Source organism: Pelodiscus sinensis, chromosome 3, assembly GCF_052426305.1.
Source record: "Pelodiscus sinensis isolate ZL-2025 chromosome 3, ASM5242630v1, whole genome shotgun sequence".
NCBI classification, from domain to species: Eukaryota; Metazoa; Chordata; order Testudines; family Trionychidae; genus Pelodiscus; species Pelodiscus sinensis.
The window spans coordinates 157,696,160-157,714,977 of NC_143054.1; the positions used below are offsets into that span (position 1 = coordinate 157,696,160).

At 42.5% G+C, this 18,818-nt stretch overlaps 1 protein-coding gene across 3 annotated transcripts in view; it reads right to left on the reverse strand.

Annotated features, from left to right (window-relative positions):
* The window catches only part of TP53BP2 (tumor protein p53 binding protein 2), a 70,760-nt gene that overhangs the window by 41,659 nt on the left and 10,283 nt on the right, over positions 1-18,818 (reverse strand). The window contains exon 1 of one of the 3 annotated variants that reach the window (XM_025189816.3): positions 7,660-7,679. The exons of the other annotated variants lie outside the window; for them this stretch is intronic. The gene's annotated coding sequence lies outside the window, so the exon portion shown is untranslated. Of the gene's footprint in view, positions 1-7,659; positions 7,680-18,818 lie in introns of those variants that run through there. 3 annotated transcript variants of the gene reach the window in all.

Genomic DNA, 18,818 nt, shown 5'->3' on the forward strand with positions numbered 1-18,818 from the left:
TGCAAATACCGGACTGTCCAGGTGAATACTGGACACCTGGCAACCCTAACTACAGTAGGACAAACTCATACCAAGTATGACTCTACTCACAGGAAACAAAATTTGGCCCATCATATTGAGCTCTTCATCAAAAGACAAATGTAGTTTAAAGTGTACATCTTAAGGAAAATCTTGTTGACTTTACCAATGATCTTTCAAACACCTGGGTTCCTTCCCCTCTTCCCCCTCCCCCCACCATCCTCCAAACAATTAGTGGCAGCCATCTTAGTTTCCTGAAACTGTCCCAGTAAAGATTTTCTAAAACTGTAACAAGACAAGATTTGTTTAATACTCCATTTCTTGCTACATGGTCACCTGCAGTCGATATGTTGAACTGACAGCTTCTAGGCTGTATCTGCACTGGAGAACTGAATAGGGTTACCAGATGGGTTTCAAAAAAATACCGGACACACGTGATCTCAGAACGGGATGGGGGTGGGCGGGACCGGCCAGGAGGGGTGCAGGGCTGGCCAGGAGGAGGTTGGGGGGAGCGGGGCTGGTTGAGGGAGATGGGGGGGGGAAAAAGAGAGAACCAGCTGGCAAGGAGCGGGGCTGGCCAAGAGGAGGTTGAGGGGGAGCGGAGCTGGCCGGGGGTGGAACCGGCTGGCAGGGAAAAGGGCTGGCCAGGAGAGGGTCGGGGGGGTGGCTAGCAGGAAGCGGGGCTGGCCCAGGCGCACGCAGATTCTGCGGTGCTGCCCGTCCTGTGCCCAGTCTTGGCAGAGCACATGGGCAAGTCTGGCCCCAGGGATTCTGGCCCCACCCCCCTTCTCTCTACTGTATAGTTGCGTACTGCTTGGCTGGGAGACATGCTCACACAGTGTGAGCGCGTCTACTAGCCAGGCAGTACGCAACTACGTACTGATACTCATGATAATAATAAAACTTACTTAATTAGAAAATACCGGACATTTATGTGTGCAGTATTTTCTCAATTTGTTTCCTGGACAGAAAGCTCAAATACCAGACTGTCCAGTTCAAAACCGGACACCTGGCAATCCTAGAACTGAATCATTGGTAACTAAAGTGATGGGATTGCACCGGATTAAGTATCTACAGCCCAACAAGTCTACAGTTCCTGGCACAGCTCCTTGAGGCACTGGCAGCTGGAACACTTCAAAAGGCCTTCTGCAAGCATTAAGGGACAAAGGGAACTGTGGAAAAAGCTTGAAACTCCCATAATTCTAAGGGAATTCATAAATCACCTGGTGCATTTGTTAGCCACTGCATCAGAGTGAAAGCAAGGGGGGAAAGATGTGAATCGTAGCATGGAAGAAAAGGGACAAGATAGATAATGGGGGTGGGAGGACTATGTGTAACACACAGGCAGTGATAACAAATGTGTGGTGCTCAAGAAATGAGGTGAGTGAGTGGAGGAGAGGGCGCCAATGAGTGCAATCTCGAAGATGAAGTTCAGAAAGTCACTCATTTCCCACAAGTGAGGGGAGGAGAGGGAGGAAGCTGACAGCCCTAAGCCCCTACTCCTGCCCTTGGCCAGAAGCAGCTAGTTCATGCTATGTGCCAGCCACACATCTCAGCAAAGCTTGGATGAAATATTGAGCACTTTTGGGGGCACGTTTTCATCTAGACGAGAGATGTGTTACAGGTATGCTAAGGGAACCACACAGTTGTAGTGTTCCATATTTATCTAATGTATCTGACTGTGTGCAGTTTATGGGAAAGTGTCAGTGGTAGAGGGGACAATCTGTTCTCCTCCATGGGATCTATTTAAAGTTTTCAAATTGAAGCTTGGAATTTCAACTTTAAATTTACAACAATGCTTCATGACAAAATTCTATACCTACATTTATATCCACTATTTTAAGGAGTTTGGAGGTGGAGAAGTGACATTCTACCAGGCAGAGCTACCATGTAATCACAGGCAGAGCTGGAAAACAGGAAAAACAGTGTTTGTTTTCCCCTTACACTCAGCCAGCTTTGCAGCTGCAGTGAAAACCTGGAGTTTTACAGGAATGTTCAATACGGCACCTTTTGTAGCTTTAGCTCATTCCTGCCCCAATCACTTCATACTTTAAATGACTGCATACAAAACAAAAGTCTCTCCCAGATCCTGCGTATCTGCAATATGTGCTGCATCTAGGGACATTTGTTTTCAATGATTCACTTTCTGGTGGGAAATGTTTTTAATTAAAACTAACAAAATCATGGGTATTATATGGAACTTCAGACAGCCAACCTAATACAAGATTATTCACTCTTCAAATGAGCATATCTAACTCCCACTGCTAATCTTGAGGTTTACATACACACACAGGCAAAGGATCACAAGTTGCCAACTAGATGCTAAAAATCCCAGCTAAACTACTTTGCAAGAGCGTCCAACCTCCCATAGCGATTAGGGATGTCAATGTGTAGTCAACTATATGATTAACCGATAAACCTAGGCTTATCAGTTAATCTTGTTGATGACATGCATTGCCCAGCCCCCTTGCTGGAGGAGGGGCGGAAAGCAAGAGCCAGTGCCTATGAGGAGCTGGCTTAAAAGATGGCTTTCTGCGAGCACCAATTCCACCTCCCCACTCCCTTGAGAGGCAGCAGCACAAAGGGTGATTGGGGTAGGTTGGAACAGGTACATGTGGGAAGCTGGCTTTCAAATCATCTTTCCACACATCTACTCCCATGAACCCACCAGTCCCCCTTGCTGCCTCCTACAGAGGCAGGGGGGCAGGCAGGAGCCAGTGCTGGGGGAAGCCAGCTTAGAAGCCAGTTCCTGCTAGCACCAGCTCTGCCCCTGTTCCCATATTGCTGCCTCCATCAGAGATAGCAGTGCGGGATGAGGAAAGGGACAAGGGAGGCTGCCACAAAGGGGCCTCTATCTGTGGTGGGCCAAGCTCTGCAAAGGCTGCTCCGCATCCCATGAAGCAGCCTCTGTCCAGAGCTTGGATTCCCTGTACACAGAGGCTGCTGCCACCCCAAGTTGCTGCCTCTGATACAGTGCAGGGTGGCAGGCAGACAGTCCACAAAGACAGCTGGTTTTTAAACTGGCTCCCCTCACAGACTGGCTCCGCCTGCCACCCTGCACTGCTGCCTCTGATACAAAGGTGACAGGAGAGTGGGGCCAGGTGTGCACTGGCTGCCAGCCCCACCCCCAGGGACTATCAAATACTCCTGTAAACTAGGGGTGTAATAGTATAGTTGATTAACCAATTATCCAATAAGCAAAAGCTTATCGATTTTCCCCACACACACCATGAAGTTTTTTTTAGCAGGCTGGCCAGCAGCCCCGGTTCAGTCCTAGCTTGCGCTGGGTCCAGGACCTAACCCCTGCTGCAGCTCTGCATTTAAAGTATATTAGGAGGTAGGCAGTCTGACTTGCACCAGCTCCGGAAGCTCAGCTCCCTTTACCTCCGACAGGGGCTGCTGCCACCCCCCTGCTGCTGCCTCTGTATCAGAGGCAACAGCACAGGGCAACTGACAGCTGATCTGTGAAGACAGCTGGTTTTTAAACTGGCTCCTCTTGTGGACCAGCTCCCACCTGGCACCCTACGCCTCTGCCTTGCATAGCCTTTTGGGGACTGATTTTCAGAAGGGCCAGCCATCCAAAATGCTAATTGGAGTTAACAGAAGCTCCAGGTGCCAGACCCCCTTCCTCCCCCGAACATCAGGCTCTGAAATTCTCTGTTTTGCCAGTATCCTCCCTTGGTATAGAGATAGTTACTTCTTGATCTGTCTTGTGTCTAGACACCTAAAGACAGTCTCTTCCCACAGATATCCATTTAATTATAGGGGAATACGTGCCAATCACTTGTGAGGACAGATCAACCATGCTCATCATGGGGTGGCAGGTAAAAAGAACTGAACCAGGACAATTTATCTTGTCTATACTAGTGTCAGGATGTGTAGAAATCATGACTGGTCCAAGCCCAAAGTATCTGATTTTCTAGCATAGACAGGACCTATGTGGAGTACAGAGTGCTATTTGCTGTTTGTTTTGTTCTACTCCTTGGAGAATTGTGACATTTTGCTTTAAAAAAAGAGTGTTAATATTCACACATCACAAGAAGGGTTCTCATGAAAAACAGCATTGGATCCCAGCAGGGCCTTGCATGTTTTACCACGTTTCAGCTGACAGTACTGTCCAGTCTAGAAAATAAACCTTGCAGTTATGGAACCTTCAGCAAAGAAGAGACTATAATTGGATGCATCAAGGAGACTGGAGGAATGACTAAAACGTGCACGTTCGGTTCAGACAGACCATTGTAAATGTTGGCATATCTTTAGAAATGCAAATGAAATGCATGATCCACAAGCTGTGAAGAGGCAAAGCGGAATACATGCTATAAAGAACTCTTCTATACAAAGAACGGAGCAGGTTCAGAAGCAAATCTCGGAGTCCAAATGGATGTAAATTACACCTTTTCATCCCCTCATGAGTTACATTTGATTCCAATACAAGTAATTTACACATCATCTCTGCATACAACCCAGTAAATCTGAATCATAACACCCACTCAAGAGGCCGGAAAGGGAGGTGATGTGGCAGGACAAACAATTATAAAGAGGATATAAGAAGGTGTACATTAAAACAGGCCACACCCTCTTCTGTCTCATCCACAGGCAAGGCATACCCACATAAACTTTCTGGGATGCACCTCTGAACTGGACCTTTTATTTCAGAAACAGAACCATTTCTGACAAGCTCCTTTACATGCAGTTTAATATAACTTATATACTACCACTACTCAGTTATCCACAAATGTTGAGAGCTATTTCTGCTTCCTAAAAAAAAGTTGTTCAGCTCTGCTTAAATGCAGAACTCCACACCCACAAGAGGTTTTAACTACAGCTGTCACCTTAAAGAACAAATCAGTTTTCCTAAGTGGTATTACACCAAAGTTTCAAGTAGCTGAGGAGATATTTGAATTACAGTTTATTGGCCAGTCACCCAAGCAGATAGGACTGTATGCTGAGAACCTGCAATGTTTTCCTGTGCCAGAGAATAATTTCTATTATGATTCAAGTGTACTGGAGAAATGGAGAAAAAGAAATACACTTGTCTTTTTAACTTAAACATTGGTCTAACCCCATATGTTCTTAACTTTGATAGGGTCCTTTAAGGGCCTGCGTTTTCTTTCCTAAGCCCTCAAAAAAAGTTGTTGGCAAAAAAACCCAAACCAAACCAAAACAAAAAACAATAACAACCCTCAATTTGTAAAGTTGTTCAATTACGTAACTTCCAATCAATGTAATATTTTAATTAAAACATTCAGTCATACCAAATACTTTTAATCCCTTATTACATGGTCGCCTCTATTTGCATGTGTTGACTAGAAAACCTAATTATTGTATTCTATGCAGCTTCTCCGATTAGATAAGTTTAAGGAATTACCTAAGTAAAAAGGAAAGCCTAACTAGAAACTGTGGGAAAGTACAAAGTGCTTATGTGGAAACTTTGAAGTTCAACCTTTAATTAGCAGAAACCCATGGAGACAAAAGTGTAAACAGTACATATATCACACAAAGCACTATGTTCAAACATAGTTCATTAAGGGCCTTCCGTTCCTACAAAACTAATGTTTGCAGCATTGTTGCAGCTATGATGGTCCCAAGATATGAGAGAGAAATGGTGAGTAAGGTACTCTTTTGCAGGACCCACTTGTGTTGGTGAAAGAGATCAGCTTTTGAGATAGCAATGTTACCTCTCCAGGTGTCTTGCAGTTCAAATTTCTGACAGTTCCCTCCCACAGATATCCACTCAAATATAGGGGAATGTGTTTTGGTCACTAATGGGAACAAGAACCACCATGCTCAACATGCGACACACCCTAATGCAACAAATGGTGTAAGAGACAATAATGCTCTCCACTTACATAGCACCTTTCATCTAAGCACTTTACAAACAAACAATAAGCCCCAACACAAACATGCAAGCAAATAGTATGCTCATTTTACAGATGGGAAAATGGAGGGCACACATCTAATTGGCAGAGATATGAGAACTCAGTAGTCCTGTGAGAACACTGTTCTGCTAACAAAAAGCATGCACTATTTTAATACACTGGATGAGTCTAAGCAAGGGATATCATGTCAGCATTTTTCTGCTTTGAGAATTTAAGACATCCCCTTAACTTTAATGTTCTTAAACCACAAAAAAGTTAAGTTTTAATTCCCTAGATTTTTATAGCAGCACTAGGATATAGTGCTGAAAACATTTCACAGTACACAGTTTAATGTGCCATTAAAATTAGGTAGATAAATTAAATGCTTCAGAATAATCATGCTGGGTAATAGAATCACATTCTCAGCGCTGCACTGTATCTAAATTAGATGGCAAGCTTTTCACGGCAGGGATCTCAGCTTCCCCAAAGGGCACCATGTACAAAGAGGGCTTGTTTCCACTTACCAGGAGATCAATACTGCAGAGATAGATCTCCCGGAATCTGACATAGGTTGGGGACTACTGCACTGTGGTCTGTGATCCCCAGGTGGTCTGCGACGGTACAGTAGGGAGTCCGCGGAAAGTTTAAAATAGAAATGGTCATCCGCTTACCAGCATCAACCATCTCGTTTAAGTAACTAAAGTACAGGTATCTCTCAATACTACTGTATTTGTTTTTAGATAACGAACTATTATACATTTCAAATGATTATCAAGTAATGAAATGTTTGAAAACAGCTATATTGTTGGGGGTGGATCCGTAAAATTTTAAAAGATTGAAAAGGGGTCTGTAGGCTTGAAAAGGTTGGGAACCACTGACGTAGTGGATCTAGTAAGGGTCCATTAAACTGATCACTGATAGCACATCTCCCCCTCCCCCGCCCCGTTCAACTCCAGTACTACTCCAAGTTGCGAGGCATAAGGGAAGTAGAGGGGAGAGTGGGGACACCACAGAAATTCAACCTAAGGTATGTCAACTCCAGCTACGCTATTCGTGTAGCTGGAGCTGCATCTCCTAGGTCAATTTTCTCCTCTAGGGTATGTCTAGACTGCGATGATCTATCGGAAAAAGATACACAAAATGAGCTCTGCATTTTGTGTACCTTTTTCTGATACTTTTGTCAGAAGAGGCTTTTCCAAAATTTGGCCCATCTAGATTGGGCAAAATTTCAGGAAAAAACCCTTTTTCAAAAGCCCCCTTCTTTCTTGTGGAACGAAGAATACAGGGGCTTTCGAAAGAGTATGTATATTCTTCCACCAAAAAAAAAATGAAAGAGAAAAAGCGTTCCCTGGACACGGTGGAGTTTTTTTTGGGATACCTCTGGTATCCCAAAAAAAACCCTGCAGTCTAGCTGTACCCCTAGTGTAGACTTGGCATGAGAAAGACATTTTAGCTGTGTACTGGAAAGCCATAATTTCAGAGGTGCACTAGCTGCTTTTTTAAAACTATGTGGGAGGTAGAAGAATTAAAAGAGCTTGGTTCATCCCCTGAACTAAAATAAATGGTAAGAGTTGTTTTCAATTAGAGTACAAAAACAGCAGCAGCCAATGATGTATTGAGATTAATAAAAACATTAGATATTAAGTAACAAAAGCAATTTATGTGAAAGAAACATATAGCTGTAACTACTTCCAGGCAGAGACCTTGAACTCAAAGTGCCAGTCTAGATTAAGTTTTATACAGACAAGTAATAAACCCTTTATAAACAAGTGCTGGATCTTACCAAGCCTTGGAAAACACTGATGCTTCATATTCATAAGCCAGCCATGAAGAAAACAGGTTTTAAAATGTCTCAAGCTTCTACTGACTCGACTGCAGGTTTCTAAACAACAAAAGGCAGCTAGTACAACAGCAGGCTTTTTATATTCTGATCAACATAATTCCACCGTTGTACATAGTTTTAAGTCTTAATTTAACAGGTCAGAAAGATAGCATCTAAAGTTGTCACACCAAGTTTGTATCAATAACAAAGTGATTCCTTTCATATTCTGTTCCTTAGAACATGTATCAATTCTTCAATAGCCAGCTTGTTCAGGTAAGCAAGCGGTTACATAATAGCTTTCCTAGAAGAAACACACATGACCCTTCACACTCAGCAGTTCACTTTATAAGGAAAGACCCAACAGAAGTGTACAGATAAGTTTTATATTTACCTACAGCCACACCCGATACACGAAGTACAAGCCTTCCGTCTCAGCCACTGCACACTCAGCTCAGTTTATAGTGCAATGGCATTTAGCCATAACTATAAGAAAGGAAGCTATGATGCAAAGTAGGAGTGGTACTGTAGGAAGTACTGTATAATTGTTAAGATTATTCTGAGTCTAAATAAAGGACAGCTCTTCTTCCTTTTAATTGTATTACAGGCAAATGTAAGACTCTTGGCCTTTACTCCAAAAGCCATAGTAATCTCTATTAGCTAAATTAGGTTAAAGAGAAATTCTTGCTAAAGAGAAATGTGTTCAATGTTCAAAGAGATATATAAGTTTTTTTCCTATACATGTAGGGAAACAATCAAGGATTGTGAAGAGTGAAAACTGATTTTCAACACCACAAAGCAGAGGAAAAAATACACTATGAACATACTGACTTTTGTTATTTTAAGGTTTTTCTTCCCCCTCATCAGCAACACAGAGAAGTATTTGGAAACTATGCAACCAAAACCTATGGACTTAGTTTCCCTAGTGAAGTACAGTTATAATTGGAACACAATGACACTAGGGTTGGCTGCTCGCCTCCTACTTCACAGATGACAACTTTGAAGGCAAGTATTCAAACTCATCACTTGTGAAATCTCAAGTCTGCTACACATCTGACAGAAGAAATGCACTGTTTTTGCTTAGATGCCATGTTGATTGCAAGCTCTCTTTCTGTTTCAGCCGATTTGGCCATGTTAATTTTCTGAAGTTTATCAGTGTAGAATTGCTTAAAAATCTGCTAAACACATTGGTTTTCCAGTCTGATGTTCTTTACTTGTGTTATCAGGAAGCATAAAAGGGAGGAATCCGTTACAGAGCCATTTACCAAAGCTGCGGCCAAAACTCTGAACTGTCATAGTTGGATCACATAGGAGTTCTGGAATGCACGTGGCCAAGTATAACAGAGAAAGACATTCTTCCTTTTATTGTCAGCTCTTGAACTGAGCAATTTACAAAAATCCTGGTCTCCGAAGCACTAATTATTGTTATTAAAAACTTACTCTATTAATTTATGTACAAGAACAGAACACGCGGGCCAGACTATCCGTAAGTAGAACATTAGGAATAAGCCATGTTAAGGTTTAACCCAGTGGTTCGCAGTCTTTTTTATATACCAGGGACCAGCAAACCCATCCAAATTTTTGGTGGTCCAGTAACATTTTATATGCATATTAATTATGCAAATAATGAATATGCAAATACACATACATATTACAGCTCACCAAAAGCCCCGGCTCCCAGGGCCCGAGTGCCAGCCCTAACCCCTAGGGCCCCCACCTCTCCACTACCCTTCAACACCAGCCACTAATCCGAGTCCCCTGCACCCCCCCCAGTGCCAGCCTCCTACCCTCAGTGCCCCCCAGTGCCAGCCTCCTGTTTCCAGAGTCCCACTGCACCCAACGCCAGCCAGAACCCCCCAGTGCCAGCTCCCAGTCTCCAATATTAGCCCCACCCCCCAGAGCACCCCAGTACTAGCCCCACCATTCGTCACCTAGTGCTGCATTGCCTCCCAGCCGAGCACTGCTGCCTGGGTCGCAGCTGCTCTAAGGCTACCATGACAGGCGCTGCGCAGCCCTTCCATTGTGCAGCAAAGCGTCTTCTATGTCTTGGACGAGACCCTGCCCCTGCCTGGTTCTGAGGTTGGCTGAGAGGCAGGGCAGGACATGCCTCTATTAATAGCCAAAGTGGGAGCGGTGTACTCCAGCTCTGGCCCCCAGAGCCACCATAGCCCAGCAGTTGGGATATGCTGGCTCAACCAGTTAACCAATCAGTTAAACTTACTGGTTAAACTCTGGGCAGCTGCTGGCAGCCTGCAGGGCTGGCAGCAGCTGGGAGCCAGTAAACCATGTAACCAACTGAATTTTCTAAAACTTTTTACATCCCTAATTAGGAAGGGAGCAGTTCAAATAGAACTTCCCTTAAAGAACATTAACATTTTGCCTCCGTACTCACTGCAAGCAAGTATTTGGCCACAAAGTATACCTATATAAATGTGGTATCTGAATTTTATGTCTGAAGTTACAACAAAGCATGCCTCAGATCAAGAGCATCTTTTAAGGTTATATTTTCAGACCATTCTCATCCATAACGCCAATAAATGAAAGCCAGATGTTTAATGTGAACTGGTATATGCAACTGTTGCAAAGCACTTGTTAGAGGTGTTTTATTTTCAGATTTTAAGAGTTACTCTGGCCAGAGGTTACAGAGAATAAGGGTTTGTCTATACATCGTTTTTTGTGAAGGGTTGAAACAAATTGGTAGAAAAAGTGATTTAGTTAAATTAAATGCAATTTCTCAGTACAGATGCAGTTATTTTGGGATAAAAGGTCTTGTACTGATACATCATTTCACTAAAACAACAGAAGTGTTTCTCCATCTACTAGGGCCTGAACCAAACTGATGACATTAGTTTTTCCTACTGTATTAGTTAAATCAATAGAATAAACAAACCATACATAACACATTCCTAAGATTGCATGACAGAACATACACTTTCAACCCTCTTTTCACAAAGACAGCTATACTCAGAGTTCCTCTCCAGCATGTTTTCCCCCACTAATCACTTCTGCATGGCTTATCGGTGACACTTAATCAGCCATTTTGTATCATTAACACTTAAAACCCCAACCAAAATAGATTGCATGAAGTTTTGATCTTCTGCCACTATTTGAACTGTACAGACAGTGTCTAAATAAGCACTCAACCTTCCTACTGAAGTCAATGAAATACAGATCAGGACTTTGGATCATATGCCCCTTCTGGCAGGGCCTGCATTGCTGAACCCAGTCGAACTTCAGTACCACTTTGAGCATGCAGTCAGGGTTCAAAGAGCAATTAACACAATTTTCAGCCACACAAACTCAATACCCTCCTTTCTAAACACAGATACTCCCCTCTAAAATAGCAGAATCTAGCCAAGGACGTTTACAGCTGTCTTTCCTCTCTCTATTGAGTAACATACTCTGCATGGAACAGAAAAGTTGAAAGCTAAGCATGATGAGTGTAGTTGCTTGCTTTCATAACAACCTTAAGTCAGAAAAGCAAAACACACTCCCTATCAAACCCATAGGGTGTTTATAGTCTATTAGAAGATTTACATGACTTTGCTGGGGTTCTTCATCCAAATAAGTTTTGTTTTTCATTTAAATCATTGCTGGGGGGGGGGGGGGGGGAAGAGGAGAGGCTGGGGAGGGTTCAGTTTGCAGGCTGCCCCAGGGAAGAGAGGACTACCCCAGCCCCCTCTCACTGCAGCAGCTTGAGGTCAGATGAGACGTGCCTCTCCATGGCCGTTGCAGCAGGCACAGCCGGGACAGGGGTGCATGTTCCCCAGCCAGGAGACAGATAGACTCTCTAAAATATGTAAATTGTGCATTTCTCAACCTCTGCCTCCTGCTGGTCCAGTGAGGTTATAGCTGTCCTGGTCCCCATTTCTGGCCCCTTGCTGTGGTCATTCTGCAGTATAACCCCCTTCTATCGGACCCCTCCCTTTTCATTGTATGAGAAACAATCCAATTCCATGTACATCTCATTATCCTGGCATAATCAAACCCTGATCTTACTTGGAGTTCTTATAAAAGCAAGCTGCATACCAAATTTGGTGATCCTGGCACTTACAATTTAGGAGGCGTTCTTGAACAGACGGACTTGCGAACAGATGGACAGAAAGATGCACATTTCTAAAATATATAGTAAGAGATTTTAAAACTGTTCCTGAAGCTCAACTGCCATGCCACTCCCCCTGGAATCAGCGGTGCTGTTATGTCAACAGCATCCTGGATGGCAACAGGCCAACAGTAAGGTTTTCAGAGAGTTCCTGTGGGAGGCTATTGTAAAAAAACTTCAATTGTTCTCTTTAGACTTTACAGGCACATGTGTTCCCACAATTAAACAGCAAAGGATTTCTCAGTGCTGATAGCAAAGGAATAAGGTAACATACCAGCTGTGATCAATACATAAATGTGCTTTCAGGATGTCCAGCAGTGATTATAAGGAAAGATTTCCCAATATCAGGTGAATTTATCACCTGTTTCTAATGCAAGTAGCAAAAACCTACTATTACATTGGTTGGTTGAAGGATTTCTTTTTCAGTTTAGCCCTTTTACTGAAACCTAAATAACGGCAGCCAAAGTCATACAGGAGAAGTTACTGGGAAGAACAGAATAAAGATAGCTAATAAATTCCCATTTACAAGAACTGGATTCAGGTTGCAACTCAAAAGCACTCAGACTATGTCTACCCAGCAGTGTTATTTCAGAATAACTAACATTATTCCAAAATAATATTGTGTGCATCTACTCAGCAAGCCTTTATTTTCGAAATAATGTCAAGCTGGAGGACTTCTTATTCCGACTCCTGTAACCCTACATTGTAACAAGGAGTAATGGAAGTCCAAGGAAGAGTGCTCTTTCTTCAGCTTCCTGCTGTGTAGACAACACCAAAAGATGAATTACGCTATTTCGACTTAAGCTACGCAACTGACGTAGCTCAAGTTGCGTAGTTTATTTTGACTTTTGCCTTGCTGTGTAGACGTACCCTCAGTCTCCACATACCTTAGCTCCACAATATCAGTAAGAGCAGAATAAGGCCAATACCAAGTACTTTTGAACAATCTCACTTTTCATGTTTAAAATGTGCTGCTCACTACTTAATCAGCATGGAGTTGTTAGTCCCACTTCCATGAACCAGAGTGAAGCAAACAACCCTTTCCAAGGCTCACATTTCAGCTATATTTTTAAAATGGTTTAAAAATGTTTCAGAAGACAAAGATTCAGACCATTTACCAGAATACAGAACAGGAAACCAGGAGACCACAGTTCTCTTCCCAGGCTCTCTTCTGGAACACTGGCAATATGAAAGGCACTTAAAAGGGACACAATTTGGGTGGTAGGAGGGTTAAACGTATTAAACTATTTTAAAATCAATTAACTTGGTGCATCCTTCAAATTAATTGTCCTGACATTTAATAAATAACATTTTACAAATTGGGATTTCCTGCTGCTTTCTTGTTGTTTTAATGTGTCTTTTGGGCCCAAGAGAAATACCTCCCTCTCCCTTCCCTTGCTCTGAGACAACAGGCAATTTCAGCTCTGTTTCTACTGGAACAGGTGAGCAACCCCCTTTTGGGGCAGTGAAACTGAAGGACACGAGAAACTGTCAAATACACAATGTATCCAAACTGTTGTAATTGAAATAGAGAGAAATCTTTTAATCTTAGACGCTTATTTGTAACAATAGGTGCTAAGTTTTCATACGGAAATGGGATTTTCAAACCATTTGCAAAATAATGATAATACTTTCTGCCCCCAATTGTTCACAAAAAGTGCATTGGGATCTTCAGATTAAAACGTGCATCGAGTTAATTACTACCTTCAGAGCCTCTCTTCACCAAAATAAGCTTGTCAAGAATGGCAGAGTAATAAAGTGCAACTTGTGGGAAAAGAAACCCTCAGAGTAATGTTGAGAACCTCCAGCCCCAGAGCAAAAACAAAGGGAACAGAGTTACAAAGGAACGTATTAAAGACAAAGCTCATCAGATAAGATCTTTCTAAAGAAACACAACCTCAGAGCTTAAACACAGCAGGTACCATGTCACAAAGAAATTGACAGACAATTCCAGAAACTTTCCCTTGAAACTCAGCTCAAGAGAACAGTTAGCTTTAGCTTTGCACGACACACAACAGAATAATAGTCTAAATTTAGATATAAATTATGTACTTAGCAGTTAACCTCACAGAATTGAAGTGTCAAGACTGAAAAATTCTTAGTTTGTGTGACAAAACCAAGATGTGCTATTTTAAATGCAACTCAAGATATTAGAACTAGCTACAAAGTTGAATGTTTTAAAGGACAAGCAGGGTTGCCAGGTGTCTGTCTGGTATTGACCCAGAGAGCCTGGTATTTACGCCTTCTGTCTGGTTAAAGAAATTCAGAAAATACCGGACACCTATAATGTCTGGTATTTTCTGATTTTTTCCCAGGCCAGAAGGCGAAAATACTGGGTGCTTACCTGGTTCTGCAAGTAAGCCTGTTAGGGCCAAAAAGCCTCAAAGGCATTTCTTAAAGAGGCTATGCTTTTTTTTTTTTTTTTTTTTCTTGGCACTTAACTGTTGGGGTCTCCTTTTTCTTTTTCCTCTCTCAACAACTTTGGTCTTCCCCTTCCCCCCCCCCCCCCCCCCTCAGAATTTTTTCCCCAGTGTTTTTTTTTTTTTCTGGTTTCCAGTATTTTTGATTAAACAATCTGGCAACCCTAAGGACAAGCATAAGGACAAGCTCAGCAGAAAGCCGATTTTCAACCATGCCTCTTCAGTCCTGGTTCAAATCTACTCTGAGGCAAAGTCCAATGCACACGGGGCTCACGGGTCTCTTAGCATCCTTATGTCAGTCACAACCATAAAACCCTGCTGCAGTGTGGGCAAAGATGTGATTATTTCATACAATGACATTTAATGACATTTTTGTGTAACAATAAATATGAACCTGACATACACAAGAGTCCCAAGAGCAGAAGTCAGGACAGGGAAGCTCTGTTCCCAGTTTTTCCACTGACTTGCCATTAGGGATATTAAAATACAGGTAATTATGCAACCGTGTAACCTGTGAAGGACTTTAGTGGTTACAGGAACCTGCAGCGTAGGACAGTCAGCTCTCTGGAAGCTGGCTTTTAAGTTTGCTCCTGGCACGCACCAGCTGCCACACCCCGTCCTGCTGTCTCTGTGTCAGAGGCATTATGGGGCAGAAGACAGCTCCCTGGGAGTCGGTGCACACCTGCTGCCCTGCTCTTGGGAAGATGGCTGCTGCCCCATACTGCTGCCTCTAATACAGAGGCAGCAGTGCAGGGTGGCAGTCAGCTCCCCAGGAGCTGGCTCTCTGCATATACCGGCTCCCACCTACCTGTGGTACAAAGACAGCAGTGCGGGGTGGCAGCCAGCTCCCCAGAAGCCAGACTGGGAGCTGTGTGTAACTATTTGGGAAACCATCAGTTACACTGTTTAAACAGCTACACTCTTACAGTCCTACTTGCCATATGATCCTGGGGAAGTCACTTAGCTTCTCTAGCTTAAGTTTCCTTTTACATCAATGGCTCTCAACCATTCCAAACTACTGTGCTGCTTTCAGGTGTCCCATCTGTCTTGTGTACCACAAAGTTTGGTTTCACCTAACTAAAGAGCTACTTGCTTACACGATCAGATATATAAAAGTATCACAGCACACAATTTCTGAAAAAATGCTTACTTTCTCAATTTTTACAATTCTAAAATAAATTACAATATAAATACAGTATAGCAGAGAGAGCAGCTTAAACACATCATTGTCTTTATTAAATTTTAGTTTGTACTGACTGTGCTAGTGCTTTTTATGTGGCCTGTCAAAGCTAGTCAAATTTCTAAGTGAGCTGATGTACCTCCTGGAAGACCTCTGTACCCCCAGAGGTTCATATACCATTGGTTGAGAACCGCTACTTTACACAACTCTTTGACCTACAATAAAGTCTTAAATATTGAAGCAACTAACAACTCAAACAAGTGCATGAAACAAATCAAAACATTAACAGGTCAGAAGCTTTTCAAGCCTTCTGATGTGCAACCATCTCACTTATTTACTCCATTTCATACACTGGCCACTATAACCTAAAAGGATCTCTCCCTAATAACCTTTTGTATATCAACTGCATGTTAATCAAAAAAACAGTTTTTTTAAGAACACCTAGTAACTCTTCTAAAACATGGGGTGGAGGGGAGAAAATGGCCTAAATCCATTCACGTATGTCATTCTCAGATAATTGTTATTTTATAAGTAATAGAATTGAGACAACAAAAAGATCAAGGAACACTTCTTTCTTAAATGCTCCCACAAAACTTACCTCAGCCTAATTCTGTCACCTACGCACACAGTCCTATCAAAAGGTTCACTTCATGCCAATTGGTGTTTGAGCATATACCTTCGTTGGTTCTGAGAAGTAGGTACTCAAATACCTGGCATTCCTCTCTCATACTGATAAAAATAGAAGAGGGAGTGATGATTTATATCCAATTGCCACATAAAGAAAACATTCTTGATTACTAGCATCACTAAAACCGAAACTGGAGATTTCTAAACATACGCAAAACTGGCTTTGCGTTGAATGCTACTGTAACACTATTAGTAACTGTGAAACAAGTGATGATGTCATTGGGGTAACTAATTTTAAACGGATTACAGGACTAATAGCCAGAACAAAAATATCAGTGATTAACAACTGCAAGAGGTTTATTTTCCTTTTAACATTTCAGGTATCAAGGAAACTTCATGGAAAATATCAAAAGCATTACTAGTCTAAAATTCTCATTCAAATGGCAGAACTAGCTATCCCACAACATCTGCAGTCATTTTTCAGGTCTCCCACATTACAAAAGCCCAGAATTTTCTCTAACAGTTCAGCAACAGTGGCTAAAAGTTTCAAATACAAGTAAGACTTCTGCATGACACTAATGAACCTTTACACACTCTATCAATCTACAGAAGAGAAGATTGGGGTGGGCGAGAGGGTGTTGATAGCAGCTTACCTGCCTGAAGGGGTAGGGATGTTAAATTTAATCAACTAATTGAATTTCCATCAACTAGTAGATTAGTCGATAAACAGGGGAGCCGCAGAGGCCCTGCCGGTAGGTTCTTAATACATTTTAAAAGCAGAGGCACAGCGTCTGGGACCAGCAGATTCCCGGCTTGCACCAGGTGGGAAATGGCAAATGAAATTTAATGTGGATAAGTGTAAAGTAATGCACATCGGGAAAAATAACCCCAACTATACGTACAGTATGATGGGGGCTAATTTGGCTACGACAAATCAGGAAAGAGATCTTGGAGTTATCGTGGATAGTTCTCTGAAAACTTCCACGCAGTGTGCAGCAGCGGTCAAAAAGGCAAATAGGATGCTAGGAATTATTAGGAAAGGGATAGAAAATAAGACCCAGAATATCTTACTGCCCCTGTATAAAACTATGGTACGCCCACATCTTGAATACCGTGTACAGATGTGGTCTCCTCACCTCAAAAAAGATATTTTGGCCTTGGAAAGGGTTCAGAAGGGCACCTAAAATGATTAGGGGTTTGGAACGGGTCCCATATGAGGAGAGGTTAAAGCGACTGGGACTTTTCAGTTTAGAAAAGAGGAGACTGAGGGGGGGATATGATAGAGGTATATAAAATCATGAGTGGTGTGGAGAGGGACGATAAAGAAAAGTTATTTATTAGTTCCCTAAATAGAAGAACTAGAGGACACCAAATGAAATTAACGGGTAGCAGGTTTAAAACTAATAAAAGAAAGTTCTTCTTCACACAGCGTGTAGTCAACCTGTGGAACTCCTTGCCAGAGGAGGCTGTGAAGGCTAGGACTATAATAGAGTTTAAAGAGAAGCTAGATAATTTCATGGAGGTTAGGTCCATAAAAGGCTATTAGCCAGGGGATAAAATGGTGTCCTTGGCCTCTGTTTGTCAGAGGCTGGAGAGAGATGGCAGGAGACAAATCGCTTGATCATTGTCTTCGGTCCACCCTCTCTGGGGCACCTGGTGCTGGCCACTGTCGGCAGACAGGATACTGGGCTAGAGGGACCTTTGGTCTGACCCAGTACGGCCGTTCTTATGTTATGTTCTTATGTAGGTTCCCGCTGCCCTTCTGCCTCCCACAGAGATGATACTGGGGGGAATTGGCTTTTAAGCCAGCTCCCCCCAGCACCAGTTCTGCTCCCCCTCACTGCTTGCTGCCTCTTTAAAGTGACTAGTCAACTATCTGATAAGCTTATGCTTATTGCATAATCAACTATTGGCTTACATCTCTATGAAGGGGGGTTCCAAAGAGGATGGAGAGAGGCTGTTCTCACTGGTGGCAGATGACAGAATGAGGAGCAATGGTTTCAAGTTGCAGTGGGGGAGGTCTAAGTTGGCTATTAGGAAAAACTACTTTACTAGGAGGGTGATGAAGCACTGGAATGCGTTACCTAGGGAGGTGGTGGAATCTCCATCCCTAGAGATTTTAAGTCCTATCTTGACAAAGCCCTGGCTGGGATGATTTAGCCGGGGCTGGTCCTTCTTTGGACAAAGGGTTGAACTCCTGAGGCCTCTTCCAATCTTATGATTCTATGATCATCTTGATAGAAAACAAAAGGCCCTGTTTCATACTCCTTACTCATTTATTACTTAGACAAAATTCCTAATAAATTCATTAAGAGTTTTGCTTGAGTAAAAATTGAGTTAGGAGTGTTAACATAGGCCTTTAATACAGTAACCCTGTGAAAGAGCAAACAACAGTGTGACTTGATGGGCTTATGACCTCATGAATGTAAACACCTTCCAGCTTCCAAATACTAAACAACCCTCTCTTTGCCTCTAGAACTGACATTTGTGTCCATTTCCAAGGGAATAAAGAAACTCTCCAGAATCTTGCCCAGGGAGATGACAAATGTGAGGAAACGAAGCTACTACCCTTCCTCCTGATGCTCTAACTACCAGTCCAGGAAAGCCACTCTCGGGGTTCATCTACACAGCAGAGTTATTTCAGAATAACTGATGTTATTCTGAAATAGCATAGTGCATGTCTATACTACAAGCCTTTTTTTTTTTCAAAATAATGTCGAGCCGGAGGACTTCTTCCACCGACTCAAGGTAACCCTCATTTCACGAGGAGTAAGGGAAGTTGAAGGAAAAGTGT